Source organism: Rana temporaria, chromosome 1 (genome assembly GCF_905171775.1).
Source record: "Rana temporaria chromosome 1, aRanTem1.1, whole genome shotgun sequence".
In the NCBI taxonomy this organism is placed as follows: domain Eukaryota; kingdom Metazoa; phylum Chordata; class Amphibia; order Anura; family Ranidae; genus Rana; species Rana temporaria.
The window spans coordinates 384,099,523-384,118,115 of NC_053489.1; the positions used below are offsets into that span (position 1 = coordinate 384,099,523).

General features: G+C 48.1%; 1 protein-coding gene across 1 annotated transcript in view; it reads left to right on the forward strand.

Moving 5' to 3' along the window:
- SEMA6B (semaphorin 6B) overlaps window positions 1-18,593 on the forward strand; it is a 1,705,299-nt gene that overhangs the window by 1,557,808 nt on the left and 128,898 nt on the right. The window lies entirely within an intron of this gene.

Here is an 18,593-nt window from a genome sequence, read left to right on the forward strand (position 1 = left end):
CTCCCCATCTCTCCCAATCAATGAAATTTTGTAATTTATTAAGTTCTGAGTAGTTACTATTCCTCCATATACGTGACCAGCTAGTATATCCCATGTATTGCAGGTGTTGTTTAGTTTTATTCCAAATCTTATCTATGAGTATAAATGTGGGGCACTGGTCCATAGCCCCCAGTTCCCCCGCCTCTATACAATCCACCAGGTTATCTCCGGTTACCTGGGCTCCCACCATATTTCTAGTGGGGTCCGAGGGTTCCGGGCATAACCATCCTGCCAAGTGTTGTAGCTGTGCCGCTACAAAATAAAAAAATGGGTTCGGTACTGCTAAGCCTCCCAAGTCCTTCCTCTCCTGTAAAGTTTCTAATTTAATTCTTGGGACCAGTTTCCTCCATATTAGTGCTCAGTATATAGTGTTGCATTTCTTAAACACTTGGGCGGGGATCCAAATAGGAGCATTATGGAGCACGTAGAGTAACTGAGGATTCCAGATCATTTTGATCAGGTTACAGCGCCCGACAACGGACAGCGGCAGCTTGATCCAACTCGTTGTTTTTTCCTGACATTTTTTAAGAACGGGTTCCACATTCAGTTTATTATATTGATCTAAATTAGGGTGAACCATAATACCTAAATATTTAAATTTATCCACAACTTTGATCTGGTCAGCAATCTGCGGCAAAGGTCCCAAAAGCGGATTCAGTGGAAGAAGGGTAGACTTGTCCCAATTAATTTTAAAACCAGAGAAGGTTCCAAAAGTATGAACCAATTCCATAAGATGGGTCAAGATGGGTCAGAGATGCAGACGTGTCGCCCAGAAACAACAGCGCATCGTCTGCATATAATGCCACCTTATCTTCTAGTTCTCCCCGCCTAAATCCCTGTATTTCTGGATTCCCCCTTATAGCCGCCGCCAAGGGTTCTATGGCCAGGGCGAAAAGCAGGGGGGACAGGGGGCAGCCCTGCCTTGTTCCCCTATGTAAATCAAAGGAGGGTGAAAGGGTGTTATTTATCCAGATACACGCTTTTGGTGTTTTATACAGTAGCTTAATCCAAGAGATGATATCCTCGCCCAATTTAAACTTCTCCAGTACTTTCCACAAATACTCCCACTCCACGCTATCAAAAGCCTTAGCGGCATCCAGCGAAAGTATCGCTCTATGTCCATGATTGTCAATAGGAATCTGCATATTAAGGAAAAGTCGTCGCAAGTTATTTGCCATAGATCTGTTTGGTATGAAACCGGACTGGTCCGAATGCATCAGTGCAGTCACCACCGCCGAGAGTCGCATGGCAATCACTTTCGTGAGGAGTTTCAAGTCCGTATTTAACAATAAGATAGGCCTGTATGAATCTGTTTTTTCAGGGTCCTTCCCTGGTTTCAGTATTACTACCACTACAGCTTCATACATAGATCTAGGTAGGGAGCCCAAGTTAAGTGCATTTTTAAGCGTGTGGAGTAGCTCCGGTAGGAGCACTCCACAAAACTTTTTGTACAATTCGATTGGCAGTCCATCATTTCCCAGAGCTTTTGAGTTTGGAAAGGTGGCCAGCGCGATCTGAAATTCTTCAAAGGAAAAAGGTGCGTTAAGACGCTCCCTATCTGTCTCCTTAAGATAGGGGAGTGTGATGGAATCCAAAAAACCTGTCAAATCATCCATTGGATATATCACCTTAGAGGAGTATAAGTCTTGATAGAAGGAGTAAAACTCCTTCAGTATAGAAGGCGTGTCCGTAACTGTCAGTTGCGTTGATGTCCTAATACTGTGTACCACTTGGGGTGGCTGCTGAGACCTAGCTATCATAGCTAACATGTGGCCAGTTTTTTCCCCCTCCTCAAAATATGTTTGGGAAGTGAAGAAGCTCTTGTTATCAGCTTGTTGTAGATGAATAGTATGATAAAGCTTTTGTGCGTCCTTCCACTTCCCTTCATATTCGGGCGTGGGATCCTGCAAATACAGCTCCTCTGCTTTCTCCACCGCCCTCTCAGCTTCATAAGCCCACTCCAGGCGCAGCTGATAATTTATTATCGTCCAAAAAATATTGGATCTGTGTCCGCATGCTCCCCAAATCGGTAAATAACTTAAACCAAAAGAGGTTCAATTTCCAATGCGTAGGGAGACAGGTTTTATGCAGATCCAGAGAAAGCTGCACCGGGGAGTGGTCAGACAAGCCCCTGGCCAAATATGTTACCACTGGGTCAAAAGAAAGCGTTAAGTCATTACCCAGGGAAAAATCTATACAAGAAAGCGTGGAATGAGTCAGGGAATGACAAGAAAACTGGGCGTGGAGGGGGTATTTACATCTCCACAGATCTACCAATCCCAGCTTGGTTACAAATCTAGCCAGTGAGGTGTACTCCCTAGGGCCCTGTGGAGAAAACTTTTTATATATATCCAGAGAGGTATCCATTGCACTATTGAGGTCTCCAAGGACATATACAGGTAGCTGTGGATGTTTGGCCAGAAACCTGGCCAGACATTGCAGTACTGTCAACGTAAAAGGTGGCGGTACATATACATAAGCAATAACACATAAACAAGATTCCCATTTCCCCATTAAAAAAATAAACCTGCCCTCGGGATCTACAAGTGCATCTTGTTTAATAAATGCCATATTTCTAGAGAACAATATACTAACCCCCCTGGAATATCTAGTATGGACCGAATGGTATTGCACAGGGTATTTAGTCATATGTAGCAATTGGGTAGTATCACCAGTAAGGTGAGATTCCTGCAAGCATATAATTGTGGGATTTTGTTGCAAAAAAAAGTAAATAAAGCAGTCCTTTTTCTGGGATCGTGCAAACCCCTAACATTCCAGGATAAAATTGTATCTACCTGCTTACCCATAAAAGAAGACGGTTAATTGTACATGACATCCTGGGTCTTATCTGCAATGTTCTATTCTGCATTAATTTATATCCTTAAACATTCTATGAACCATGGTATATATACACAACTGATATGCCTTTAGAAAAAGGGGTAATTCCCTCTTACACCGCTTAGTGCCCCTAGTATACTCATACTCCTTTATCTCTGTACGCGTATACATATCTATACATACATATCTATATATACACCTCCACATTATACCCCTACATACATATCTATTTTCTGTCTCTTTTCCTAAATGTGCTATTAACTTTTCCCTGTTTACTATTTCGTTTATCTATGTGCTCTATCATTATATTGTGTAACATCTATATATGCTCCTGTTAGGTCTATTGTCTGTGTTAATTTACCTTCTACCAGTATTTATATTGTTTGTGTATGTGCATATTTTCCTCTAAGTGTAGTCAAACCCTTCTGTTTCCCCCCATGTACCCCCCTTAAATACTCCCCCCCCTTTCTACTCTCCCTCCCAGCTCCCCTTCCCTCCCCACACCCTCCAAGGTAATCCCTGTGGGCTTTTGTTGTGATCGGTTCATGCATCCTCCCCCCCCCCCCCCCCCCCATACTACCCCCACTCTAAATCTCATTGTGATACACTCCATTCTCATTCTGTGTCCCCTAAACTATGTGTGTCTCCCATTATCCAATCCTTTTAAAGTGCTTGTTATTCCTTAGATTCCCCATATCTATTTCTTTAAGCTAAGTGTTCTTTCATTTTAGTACAAGCTGATCTTTTTTGTCCTCCAACCATGTCATCGCATCCTCTGCGGATTCAAAAAAGAAAGTCCCATCTGGTGCTACCACTCGCAAGCGTGCTGGATATAGTAAAGCATATGTTAATTTCAACTTTTGCATTTTACGCTTGACTTCTATAAAGCTGGCCCTGCGCTTCTGCAGGAGAGGTGAAAAGTCCGGATACAGTGAAACCTTCGATCCTTCCCACAGAATGCTCCCCATCTCTCTGCTTCTTCTAAGTAACATTACTTTGTCCTTAAAATTCAAAAATGTCATTAAAATTGATCGTGGGCGTCCCCCTGATGGAGGAGGTTTAGCAGGGACTCTGTGCGCTCTTTCTATTGAGAACTGTGGTGAAAAAGATTCTCTTCCAAATAACTTTGAAAACCAGCTTTCCAAGAACTCTGTTGGATTAGTCCCTTCGCATCTTTTCCGGTAGTCCCACCAGTCTCACATTGTCCCTACGGTTCCTGTTTTCCATTTCATCCAGCTTTTCCTCAAACTTGCTCATTTGTTCTTTCATTGTTTTAACCTCTTGCTTTACTGGATACAAATCATCTTCTATTTGAGATATTCTTCCCTCTGCCTCAGTTATCCGTTCATTTGTTTTTTGAAGCTCTTGTCGCACGAGAACCAGCTCTTCTTTAACGCCCTTCATCTGATCGCACAACTCCCCCAAAGTCTGTTTGCATACTGTAACAGGAGTCACTTTTGGGCACAGATTGAGCCAGGAAATAAAGAGACATATATTGGATTGTTTTAACATGGACAGTAATCTACCATATATTCTTTAAATGTCTGTAAAGAATATTGTGACCCAACCAGTCAATAGTGACTCATTTCTATGATTAGCCCTGGCTAGTGAGTTGTTAAATGAGCCTGGCTCTTAAAAAGGCCTTCCATTGTGTGAGGCTGTTGAGATGCTAACTAAGACTACTTCTGTGGATTGAAACTGAGAGTCAGCCTGGCTCCTAGACCTTTCATTATGTATACTGTTTATGTGTGGAATGTACTTGTCGGAGACGCAACGTCTGGGGGATAATTAACTCTGAATATCATTATGTAAAAGAATGTGATTGAAGCCCCCCATGGTGTGATGAGGGGGGTGGACAGTTTGATTGTTCCTGTGATTTCTGTAACCCGTTGTACTGCATATAAGCAAGCTAAGAAACCATTAAAGTTGTCATTACATTTGAAACCAGAAGCACAGAGCTGTGTGTCTCGTCTTATTCTGGGAAATGGGATGGATCGGGTCCTGTTGGTTGGAGTGTCGATAAGCTGTCTTGGATGGAATGGAATATCGTGAACGGATTTAACCCCTGTCCCATTTGGGGTTCCGTTACACATACATTGACCACCAAGAATACATCTTTTAATGTAGGCTCCCCTTCCACCGTGGGGACTAATACTAGATCTATCTCAGTCCCTTTATCGACTGTGGGTATATTCTTGTTAATAACATTTTTACCAGGCCCTACCGGTGGTCCTTGGCTTTTCCTGTCAGTTGTTATTTTAGTCTGGATTAGTAACCCTCCTTTGACTGGGGTATGATCTGTTGTATGCACATATTTCTCTAATTTAGCTGCTGCACTAACGGGCCCACTTTTATCTTTTTCCTTATCCTTAGCGGAGCGTTATGATTGTGGGCCTGACATGACTGTTTTTTTCTTGATAGTAGCAGGAAGTTACACAGGCGTGGGGAAGTAGCACTTACTGAACACTCAGAGTGCTATTTATGTGCAGTCTTCAGTATAAATAGCAATGTGGTAGCATTAATAATTTCAGCAAGAGGAAAAAAGTGGGAAATAAATAAACCTTCCGGTAGTCAGCCTGGTTGAGGGGAAGGGATACAGGAATAAAGTGCGAAGTGCAGATTTTGTGTTGGTATGCAACTTTTATGCTAATTAGTGCTTTTGTACCTGTTCTTTTATAAATTAATCAGTCAATTATAGAGTTGCGTATTTATGCAATATACAGCCACATTGTGCAGATCTTCCTTAATTAATTACTCACGTGACCTTTGACCTTTTAGTTCTCCTTGTGCTCTTGGGTCACTGTTTACTTTGGAAGTATAATTTTGCACATCCATACACCCCATATGCCCCTCTTCCAGATCTTTTGCAGTCCAGCACATCCAATGGTAGCATATAACATGGGGGATTTAACAGATAACTGTAGCAAACAGCAGCAGCAATGACAAGCAGCAGACCACAAGCAGCAATTGGCAGCAAATAGCAACAGGCATCATGAAGCATCTGATTAACAGCGTTGTATAACAAGGCAAAAAAAGGCAAAAAAAAAATGTAGTCAGTCAGCAGATGCACTCGGCAGATTTTTTAGTCCAAACCAGGGGGTAAATAGTGTTTATTCCAAGGTCTTCATAAGGATTCAAAATTAGAAACTTTATCGAGTAGTGTAGCTTTAGTTTTCGCATGTATCCTAGATGGTGTAAATCTTTATTTGACTCTTTGCAGAGTTTGATTTCCACACTTTTGCAACAGTTTGTTTAGCTTCCATGGTTATGAATATAAGTAATAATAATTTCCATAGACTTCTTCAGAGATCAGGCCAGTAATTTAAAAACTACTCCAGCTCTTCCTGCAAAAGGTTAATAATTCTCTGCTGCTCTTTACCAAGGAGGAGAACAGCTCTTTCTCTCCCACCTCCCAATACTGTGAGGGGGGAGAGATATAGAGCAGAGTGTGAATTCTGTACAAATTTATAATTTGATTCAGTTGATTAACTACTTAACCCCCGGACCATATTGCTGGTCAAAGACCAGAGCACTTTTTGCGATTCGGGACTGCGACGCTTTAACTGACAATTGCGCGGTCGTGCAACATGGCTCCCAAACAAAATTGGCGTCCTTTTTTTCCCACAAATAGAGCTTTCTTTTGGTGGTATTTGATCACCTCTGCGGTTTTTATTTTTTGCGCCATAAACAAAAATAGAGCGACAATTTTGAAAAAAAAATAATATTTTTTACATTTTGCTGTAATAAATATCCCCCAAAAATATATATAAAAAAAAAAATTTTCCTTAGTTTAGGCCGATACGTATTCTACATATTTTTCGTAAAAAAAAATCGCAATAAGCGTTTATTGATTGGTTTGAGCAAAAGTTATAGCGTTTACAAAATAGGGGGTATTTTTATGGCATTTTTATTAATATATTTTTTTTACTAGTAATGGCGGTGATCGGCGATTTTTTTTCGTTACTGCGACATTATGGCGGACACTTCGGACACTTTTGACAAATTTTTGGGACCATTGGCATTTTTATAGCGATCAGTGCTATAAAAATGCATTAGATTACTATAAAAATGCCACTGGCAGTGAAGGGGTTAACACTAGGGGGTGGGGAAGGGGTTAAGTATGTCCCTTGTGTGTTCTTACTGTGGGGGGGGGGTGGCCTCACTAGGGGAAACACTGATCTTCTGTTCATACATTGTATGAACAGAAAATCAGCATTTCCCCCGCTGACAGGACCGGGAGCTGTGTGTTTACACACACAGCTCCCGGTCCCCGCTCTGTAACGAGCGATCGCGTGTGCCCGGCGGCGATCGCGCCCGCCGGGCACACGCATGGGAGTCGGGGGCTAGCGGGGGGCGCGAGCGCGCGCCTCCGGCGGCGCGCACGCGCCCCCTAGTGGCGGCTATACGATAGGACGTATAGCTACGGGCTTTCGCCCAGGAGAGCCGACCTGCCGCCGTATAATGACGGTGGCTGGTCGGCTAGTGGTTAAGTTGATTAAATTGATTAAGATGTTGCTCAGTCACTGACATACAATTCCGTACAGTTCCATTCACAGTTCACAATTCACAGTGTATACACACTACACGTGTTACTCACTCCGTCCTTTTCAGCTTTTTGTTCCCTCAGACTTCCCCGGTCAGACCTGATAGAGATCCTCCTACCCTATGCTCCGTGTTGCTGTGTCTCGAGTACCCCTCCGTAAGTTCCCGGTTCCTCCACTTGCAGACTCGGGCACGCCGTGGCTTGCTGGATCAATCACGTGTCCTCCTGTCAGCTGACCACCGCGCACCAATCGCGTGCTCCCAGATACGGTTCTGTAGCCACGGGATACGGGGGAACACACTTGCACAGTCTTCGCAGCCAGGCAAGTACGCTGGGACAACCCCAAATACTGTTTCATCCTCCGTAAGAATGATTTTTAGCTTTTTACTTCTATCATTCACTGGAGTGTTAATACTGTCGGCTAATCTATTAAAGGATTCCATAATATTATACAATGTGTGTGCTAACTCATCTGAACCACCATGTGGCGTTTGAGGATTAGTATTAGCTGAGTCAACATTAGTCAACTCTCTGTTGTCCCCAGTGGCTGTCAGCATTATTTCCGGGACATTCCTCACTGCCTGACTCTGTACTGTGTAATAGTGATGTACTCTGCATGGCTTGTCTCTCCACCACTCCTACCTCAGACACCGCCTCTGTACTCTTCCTAGATGACGCTTCTCCAGCAGTGTTGAAGGCTGCTTACAGCTGTTCTACCTTTGCTTCCATAGGGAATGGAGGGGACTTCCATGACTGGCTGTACTGGCTGCTCTTCGTTTTCCCTGCGCTCAGTATCTTCCTCAGTCAGGGCAAGACATCTCCTGAGCCAGTCTTCTCCTCCGTTTTCACCAGCTCTTTCCAGCACTTGCCTCATGAGCATGGGCATCCGCTGAATTTTTTTCAGAGGGGGGCGCTTCGGCAGCGGCGATACAGTCGCATTTTACCCTTTCTTCGACCGCTAGCGCCCTCCACGTTAAAATGTAAAAACACCCCACTGTGTCCCCTGCATCTTTCAATATCTCTTTGTCACTACTGTGTACCCCCTCTCCACAACTGCACCTCTGGACCCCTTTACATTACACAGCACCTCACAGCTCTGGACCCCTTTACATTACACAGCACTCTGCATCACTGGCCCCCTTTACATTACACATCACTCTGCATCACTGGACCCCTTCACATTACACAGCACCTCTTTCCCTTGACTGAAACACTACACTATATTGACAGTATATTTATTTCAGGTCTAAAAGAGGAACCTTTCGGAATGAGGGACAAATGGATTTGATTCCAGAAGAGGGACATGCACTCTTAATAAGGGACAACTAGAGGGGAGGGGAGTGCTGCAGTCACCTCTTAAATCGTCCCCAGGGCCAGTTCGGCCCTGCTCCTGGCTCTCCCTGGCAATTTCAGGGGGGGGGCAAATGACCCCCCTTTCCCTATGGAGCGGACGCCCATGCTCATGAAAGATTTCATGGCCACAGATACAGCCTCTCTCAGGAGCTTGTTGCACCTAATCTGACTAGGTGGGCACTAGGGTGACCACGTGTCCCGGATTGCCCGGGACAGTGCCGTGTTCTGCTGGTATGTCCCAGGTACCTTCATTCCAGGACAATACAGTGTCCCGGAATGAAGCTGACACAGCCACCTCCCGGGCCAAACTGATGCCCCCAAAAAAGGCCACCACATCACTGCTTTACTCACTGACGGTACTTGTCCTGGCCGGGAATACCTGGAGGAGCACTATCCCCGCCCCCTGTATGTGATTGGAGAAATCATAAATCCCGCCTCTTGTGTCCAATCACTGTGCTGTGATTCGTTACAGCACAAGCTGATTTTTGGGAAGGGGGGTGTCCCTGAATTGTAGTTTGAAAATGTGGTCACCCTAGTGGGAACTATATATAATGAGCCCCTTTTCCAGACTATCTGTGCAATCCCAATCAGCCTGTTCAAACGTAAACCCGCCCCTTTTCAAATTTGAAAACCTCTTAAAGGGGCCCTGTCCCTAAAACATTAACCTGTGTATAACTCCCCAACATGTATCCTATTATATAACTAATCTCTATGTTTTATAAAGGGAGGGGAGACCACATGCCCATGCTTGTCAGGCTCAAAGCTTTAGGTCTTCCTAGTCCATTCTTGCTTTCTTGTCTTCAAAGTCGGTTTATGTTTGATCTCATTAATATGAATATTACATTGTCTCAATAAATAATTAGTTTATTGGGTTAAAGCGTTTTCTGAAAAAAATTATGTGATTCCGCGCAGAGGAGAGTACAATGCAGAAAAAAGTAAATAAGAGGGCTGCTGTTCCTACAAAAATACTACCACCTGGGTGGAGTACGAAGTGAATGAATAAATAAAAGGGTGTATGTGTGGCGCTGCTCCTCATAAAAACTAGCTGCTGATTAGTGCTCTGCAACAAATTGCTGAATAATCCTGTGTAAATTATAAAGTGTTAGACAATACTGTGCAATAAATTACTGAATAATACTGTGCAATACAGTGCTAAATGATGCTGTGCAATAAATTGTATTAAAAGGTGAAGGTGGCCTTGATATTAATAGGTTATGCCTTCCTAAGGCCCCTTTCACACTGAGGCAGGGGTGGCGTCGGCAGTAAAGCACCGCTATTTTTAGTGGCGCTTTACCGTCAATTTCACATCGCTATTTGGCCCCGCTAGCGAACGAGAAAGGGTTAAAAACTACTGCAAAGTGCCTCTGCAGCAGCGCTTTGCCGGCGGTATAGCTGCGGTGCCCATTGATTTCAATGGGCAGGAGCGGTGGAGGAGAGGTATACACACCACTCCTTCACTGCTCCAAAGATGCTGCTAGCAGGACTTTTTTTTACTGTCCTGCTAGCGCACTGCTCCAGTGTGAAAGACCTCGGCACTTTCACACTGGAGAGACAGCAGCGGCTGTTTCAGGTCGCTTTGCAGGTGCTATTTCTAGTGTTATAGCGCCTGCAAAGCAACCCAGAGTGAAAGGGGTCTTAGGGTATGGATGCTTCCTGTTTTTATAACACCTTGCTAGTAGCTGATTAATCAACGTTCCTGTGTTTTGAACTCTTGTTTGCTAGACACATGTGTTAAGGTGCACAAATGGTAAGGTGATTCCTATGCAAGCTATATATATTATGGGGTGCCGGAATGATATCTAAACATATATGTAAATTAATATAACCCTTTAAAAATAATACAGGTAACAGATGCAATAAATTGATAAATTAATATGAAATGCTAGAAGCTCAAATAAAAATATATAGAAAAACGTAATTCACTTTAAATGCTGTGATACTAAACCAAAGAATTTTATATATATATATATATATATATATATATATATATATATATAAAAAGTCCTTTTTCACTTTAAATGCTGTACAAAAACAAAACAAAAGATGAAACAAAGTAACTTGTGCTCATTAGAATGTCCAGTGATCTTGTGCAAAGAATTTCCACTTTCTTATGATATGGTGATAGTAGGTGATCTTATCTGTGCTCTTATCTTATAAGTGCACTCACCAGATATTCCCTACCCCTCCAGGGGTGTTACGCAGCCACAGTTTATGCCACTGTGTAGCACTCTGGGAGATGTTCAATCCACTGCGTGAAAATGGCTTTCCTCCAAATTTAACATATAGAAGGGAGATGGGTGCCCATAGCATGATACTTGTGACAGAACCCACTGTCACTGTGTGTTTTGGAAGGGACTGGGGACGGGCCTCCTACCCACAGACTATGGGCCAGAAAATACTGGAGACCTGAAGCTGGCATTGAGATAATGTAATGCTACATCGCTCCCCCCCCCCCTGTTGCTGTGCCTAATTGTGTTGATTTATGACACATAGACAATGGAGACTGGACTAGGGTGACCACATCTCCAAACTGCCATTCAGGGACACCCCCCCCCCCCCCCCAAAAAAGGTGATTTTTGGGGGGGGGAAATTAAGGGCCAGATCCTCAAAAGGGATACGCCGGCGTATCTACTGATACGCCGTCGTATCCCTGTTTCTAACTATGGAACTGATCCACAGAATCAGTTTCTCATAGTTAGGCAGAAGATCCGACATGTATAAGGGACTTACACTGCCGGATCTTAGGATGCAGTACCGCATCCGCCGCTGGGGGCATTTCGAGTCGAAATGCCGCTTCGGGTATGCAAATTAGCACTTACGGAGATCCACAAAGCTTTTACGCTTTGTTTTTTCTCCGTAAGTATTAGTTTGCAATCGTAAAATTAGGGCTGCTTTTATAAGGCCTAAACTGTTTAGGCCTTGTAAAAGGAGACCCTTCTATCCCGCGTCGCCGTCTTTTTTTTTCCAATTTTTTTTTTTTCCGCCGCAACTCGTATTTTTTTTTTACGCCCGTCGCGATTCTCAAAACCTGGCACAGCGTAAAACCGCGCAAAGCACGTCGGGAAAATGAAGTCGTGAGCATGCGCAGTATGGCCGGCGCGGGAGCGCGCCTAATTTAAATGGGACTCGCCCCATTTGAATAGGAACGCCTTGCGCCGGCCGGATTTAAGTTACACAGCCGAAAATTTCTAGGTAAGTGCTTTGTGGATCGGGCACTTAGGTAGAAATTTTCCGGCAGTGTAACTTAAATGGGAATATTTAAGTTACGGCGGCTGGCTGTGGATCTGGCCCTAAGACTTTTGGGGCAGGGGCGTATGAAATCAGTGGGCCCGTTTGGAAGATCAAAAGTGGGCCCTAGGCATCAAGAAGAACAATATGTTGCACAAAGCGCGTTGTGGGGAACAGTGGACAGGTCTTAAATTGCGCTTAAAGGGGGTGTTATTAAAGAGAGTCTGGGATGACTTATATAGTGCATGTGGTAATGTTAAATAGGGAATGCAGAGTGTATGGCGGGGGGTAATATGTACATAGTGGGGTGGATAGGGGGACAGTGTGACAGTGGGATGGATAAAGGGACAGGTAGTGTAGACAGAGGGAAAGTGGGGTGAACAGAGGGACAGTGTGGTGGACGGAGGGACAGTGGGGTGGACGGAGGGACAGTGGGGTGGATGTAGGGATAGAAGCACAGTGGGGTGGACAGAGGGACAGCGGGGTGGACAGAGGGACAGCGGGCTGGATGTAGGGATAGAAGGACAGTGGGGTGGATGGAGGGACCGTGGGGTGGCTGGAGGGACCGTGGGGTGGATGGAGGGACCGTGGGGTGGATGGAGGGATAGAAGGACAGTGGGGTGGACAGAGGGACAGTGGGGTGGATAGAGGGACAGTGGGGTGGATAGAGGCACAGTGGGGTGGATGGAGGGACAGTGGGGTGGATGGAGGGACAGTGGGGTGGCTGTAGGGATAGAAGCACAGTGGGGTAGACAGAGAGACAGTGGGGTGGATGGGGGGACAGTGGGTTGGATGGAGGGACAGGGGGACAGTGGGATGGATGGAGGGACAGTGGGTGGCTAGAGAGACAGAGGGATAAGGTTTGCTTTTCAGGGTCCTAGACTATGGAACGCTTTACCAACCAGCATTCGGTTGGAGGAAAACCACCTGACTTTCAAAAACCAGATCAAAACTCTGCTCTTTTGATGTCATGAGACACGAACAACTAGCGCCCAGAAGCGATTCAGTTCGCATGCGCCGCGCTTTATAAGTTTTTCATTCATTCATTCATTCATAAAGGGACAGTGGGGTGGATGGAGGGATAGAGGGACAGTGGGATGAATGGAGGGACAGTGGGGTGGATAGAGGGACAGTGGGGTGGATAGAGGGACAGTGGGGTGGATGGGGGGACAGTGGGTTGGATGGAGGGACAGGGGGACAGTGGGATGGATGGAGGGACAGTGGGTGGCTGGAGAGACAGAGGGATAAAGGGACAGTGGGGTGGATGGAGGGATAGAGGGACAGTGGGGTGGATAGAGGGACAGTGGGATGAATGGAGGGACAGTGGGGTGGATAGAGGGACAGTGGGGTGGATAGAGGGACAGTGGGGTGGATAGAGGGACAGTGGGGTGGATGGGGGGACAGTGGGGTGGATGGGGGGACAGTGGGTTGGATGGAGGGACAGGGGGACAGTGGGATGGATGGAGGGACAGGGGGACAGTGGGATGGATGGAGGGACAGGGGGTGGATAGAGAGACAGAGGGATAAAGGGACAGTGGGGTGGATGGAGGGATAGAGGGACAGTGGGTGGATGGAGGGACAGTGGGGTGGATGGAGGGACAGTGGGGTGGATAGAGGGACAGTGGGGTGGATAGAGGGACAGTGGGGTGGATAGAGGGACAGTGGGGTGGATGTAGGGACAGTGGGATGGATGTAGGGATAGAAGCACAGTGGGGGGACAGTGGGTTGGATGGAGGGACAGGGGGACAGTGGGATGGATGGAGGGACAGTGGGTGGCTAGAGAGACAGAGGGATAAAGGGACAGTGGGGTGGATGGAGGGATAGAGGGACAGTGGGGTGGATAGAGGGACAGTGGGATGAATGGAGGGATAGTGGGGTGGATAGAGGGACAGTGGGGTGGATAGAGGGACAGTGGGGTGGATGGGGGGACAGTGGGTTGGATGGAGGGACAGGGGGACAGTGGGATTGATGGAGGGACAGGGGGACAGTGGGATGGATGAGGGACAGGGGGTGGATAGAGAGACAGAGGGATAAAGGGACAGTGGGGTGGATGGAGGGATAGAGGGACAGTGGGTGGATGGAGGGACAGTGGGATGAATGGAGGGACAGTGGGGTGGATAGAGGGACAGTGGGGTGGATAGAGGGACAGTGGGGTGGATGGGGGGGACAGTGGGTTGGATGGAGGGACAGGGGGACAGTGGGATGGATGGAGGGACAGGGGGTGGATAGAGAGACAGAGGGATAAAGGGACAGTGGGGTGGATGGAGGGATAGAGGGACAGTGGGGTGGATGGAGGGACAGTGGGGTGGATGGAGGACAGTGGGGTGGATAGAGGGACAGTGGGTGGATAGAGGGACAGTGGGGTGGATAGAGGGACAGTGGGGTGGATGTAGGGACAGTGGGATGGATGTAGGGATAGAAGCACAGTGGGGGGACAGTGGGTTGGATGGAGGGACAGGGGGACAGTGGGATGGATGGAGGGACAGTGGGTGGCTAGAGAGACAGAGGGATAAAGGGACAGTGGGGTGGATGGAGGGATAGAGGGACAGTGGGGTGGATAGAGGGACAGTGGGATGAATGGAGGGATAGTGGGGTGGATAGAGGGACAGTGGGGTGGATAGAGGGACAGTGGGGTGGATGGGGGGACAGTGGGTTGGATGGAGGGACAGGGGGGACAGTGGGATTGATGGAGGGACAGGGGGACAGTGGGATGGATGGAGGGACAGGGGGTGGATAGAGAGACAGAGGGATAAAGGGACAGTGGGGTGGATGGAGGGATAGAGGGACAGTGGGTGGATGGAGGGACAGTGGGATGAATGGAGGGACAGTGGGATGAATGGAGGGACAGTGGGGTGGATAGAGGGACAGTGGGGTGGATAGAGGGACAGTGGGGTGGATAGAGGGACAGTGGGTGGATGGGGGGACAGTGGGTTGGATGGAGGGACAGGGGGACAGTGGGATTGATGGAGGGACAGGGGGACAGTGGGATGGATGGAGGGACAGGGGGTGGATAGAGAGACAGAGGGATAAAGGGACAGTGGGGTGGATGGAGGGATAGAGGGACAGTGGGATGAATGGAGGGACAGTGGGATGAATGGAGGGACAGTGGGATGAATGGAGGGACAGTGGGGTGGATAGATGGACAGTGGGGTGGATAGAGGGACAGTGGGGTGGATGGAGGGACCGTGGGGTGATGGAGGGACAGTGGGGTGGATGGAGGGACAGTGGGATGGATAGAGGGACATTGGGGTGGATAGAGGGACAGTGGGGTGGATGGGGGGACAGTGGGTTGGATGGAGGGACAGGGGGACAGTGGGATGGATGGAGGGACAGGGGGTGGATAGAGAGACAGAGGGATAAAGGGACAGAGGGGGGAAGGAGGGATAGAGGGACAGTGGGATGAATGGAGGGACAGTGGGATGAATGGAGGGACAGTGGGATGAATGGAGGGACAGTGGGGTGGATAGATGGACAGTGGGGTGGATAGAGGGACAGTGGGGTGGATGGAGGGACAGTGGGGTGGATGGAGGGACAGTGGGGTGGATGGAGGGACAGTGAGGTGGATGGAGGGACGGGGGACAGTGGGATGAATGGAGGGACAGTGGGGTGGATAGAGGGACAGTGGGGTAGATGGAGGGACCATGGGGTGGATGGAGGGACCGTGGGGTGGATGGAGGGACAGTGGGGTGGATGGAGGGGACAGTGGGGTGGATGGAGGGACAGTGGGGTGGATGGAGGGACCGTGGGGTGGATGGAGGGACCATGGGGTGGATGGAGGGACAGTGGGGTGGATGGAGGGACAGTGGGGTGGATGGAGGGACAGTGGTGCTCAGTGATAGGTTGTACACATACCTCTCTCCTGCTGTCACGTTCTGCTGTGGGTTGTACTATAGCATGGGTGGCAGTGGAGGGCAGTATAATAGGAGGGTTGCAGTGGAGGGCAGACAGTATGTTGGGAGGGGGTAGTAGTGAAGGGCAGTATGATGGGAGGGAGGGCAGTATGATGGGAGTGGTAGTAGTGGAGGGCAGTATAATGTACAGCATGACTGGTGGGGTGCAGTGTATGGGACGGAGCAGAGTGACCATGAGTCAGTCAGAGTCAGGGCAGTGCAGGGAGCATTTAGCTTACCTTTCTTCCAGCGCAGGAACAGCCATCAGGGAAGAGGCAGAGTCAGGGGCGGAGTCGGGGGAGGAGCTTAGGCGCAAGGCGGAATCCTCCACAGGCTCGCTCGGAATGCTGGGGCTCCACTCTCCTCCTCATCGTGACGTCACTGGTTGTTAGACGCCAGTCGGGCTATGCCTAGCAACCAGTTGTTTTGGCAGTGAGCCAGGCAGAGTCTGAGGGGAAAATCAAGCGGTCTCGCCGGACAGAACTAGCACAGCGGGCAGTGAGGGACAGCGGCAATGCAGTGGCAATTTTTAGGGGGCATCAGATCGGCCAAGGGGGCAATTCGGGGACACTGTATTGTCCCGGAACGAAGGTGCCCGGGACCAGGGACAAAGATATCAATTACGGGACAATACCGGGCAGTCCGGGACACGTGGTCACCCTAGACTGGACTGGAGACGTCTCTCCGCAGGGGGTGTGTATTGAGAGGCTGCATGCTTACCATAATCTCATTAGGATTATCTGTAGCCTGTTTCAATGTACAAATGTTCAGTTCTCATTGGTTGTTCCTTGCCCCCCTCCCCTCTTAGAAAAGGCTAAGGGGAGTGTCCCTAACTGTGTGTAAAACTGTATGTTTTGGATTTAATAAACAGTTTAAGCTCTGCATGTATAACCCTCAACACCTGTGTGGATTGTCTCGTGATTGAGGGGTTAAAGGCTGGCTATGGCGAATCTGCAGGCTGCGGGTGCGTTTGGAGGACAGGAGATACAGGTCTGGCGGATGTGCCCACCTGGGGTATCTGAGATCCGTCACAATACTATTTTTTAAAAATACCTTATTTAAATAACAAGGTGGAGATATATTCATATTAATAAAAACATATACAGACATATATTGCTGACACAGGCACTGGGAAAATCCTATCTGCGGCCCTGACCAAAGTTACGCACAGACGTTTCATCACTCAAGACTAGGGATGAGCTTCGAGTTCGAGTCGCACCCATGTTCAACTCGAACATCGCTATTCGGTTCTTTGCCGAATTGCAAACATTATGGGCCATTCGTGCCAAATTCATGGCCCATAATTCACTGCGGTATAGCAGTGCATTGCTGGCTGATGATTGGCCAAGCATGCACTATGACCCGCATGCTTTGGCCAATTACAGCGCGGTAAGAACGGAGAGCCATAATTGGCCATAGCCAGGGTGGCTTTGGCCAATTATGTCTCAGGGGGGTTTAGTACATGCCCCACAGTATATAAGGCCGTCTGTGTACTGTGTCCAGGCCCGGACTGGCCACAGGGCATACCAGGCATATGCCCGGTGGGCCGCCCCGCGACGGCCCACATGTCACGTCTTCCCCCAGTGCACTCTCAGCTGCGAGTCGGAGCCGCACTCGAGTGACAGTGACACCCGTCGGCACATCAGGGGGCTGGGACCTGCAATGATCCCCTTCTCTCTGGCACGGTGGCCGAGTCTCTGATGATCTGATCAGTCTCGGCTGTCTCCCACAGCCGAGCAGAGTGAAGCCCCCTCCCTCTCCTCCTTTATGTCTACACATGCAGTCCCGCGCTGATCTTATGGGTCTGAAAGGGGGGGGGGCTGTATTGTAGGGGGTTTCTGTATTGTAGGGGGGTTCTGTATTGTAGAGGGGTCTGTAATGTAGGGGGGTCTGTACTGTAGGGAGGGGGTCTGTACTGTAGGGAGAGTGTCTGTACTGTAGGGAGGGGGGCTGTAATGTAGGGGGGGGTCTGTAATGTAGGGAGGTCTGTACTGTAGGGAGGGGGTCTGTATTGTAGGGATGGGGTCTGTACTGTAGGGAGGTCTGTGTAACATGCAGGGGGTCCAGAACTGTTAGGGGGGTGTCTGTGTAATAAACTGTGGGGGGCTGTGTAATGTAAAGGGGTCCAGAGGTGCGGTGCTATGTAATATAAAGGGGTTCAGAGGTGCAGGGTGCTGTGTAATGTAAAAGGGTCCAGAGGTGCAAGGTGCTGTGTAATGTAAACGGTACAGAGGTGCAGGGTGCTGTGTAATGTAAAGGGGTTCAGAGGTGCAGGGTGCTGTGTCATGTAAAGGGGCCCAGAGGTGTAGGGTGCTGTGTAATGTAAAGAGGTCCAGAGGTGCAGGGTGCTGTGTAATGTAAAGGGGCCCAGAGGTGCAGGGTGCTGTGTAATGTAAAAGGGTCCAGAGGTGTGGTGCTATGTAATGTAAAGGGGTCCAGGGTGCTGTGTAATGTAAATTGGTCCAGAGGTGCAGGGTGCTGTGTAATGTAAAGGGGTCCAGAGGTGCAGGGTGCTGTGTAATGTAAAGGGGTCCAGAGGTACAAGGTGCTGGAACCCCACATCCCATCATTAACCGAATGTTTGTCCCAGTCCGCGCCTGACTGTGTCCTCTGCACAGTGTGAACCTAAAGCTACCTGAAGACAATTGCTGGTGTTCTTATACTAATAATACCACAGGCAGGCAGCTGCAGTATTTTCAGTT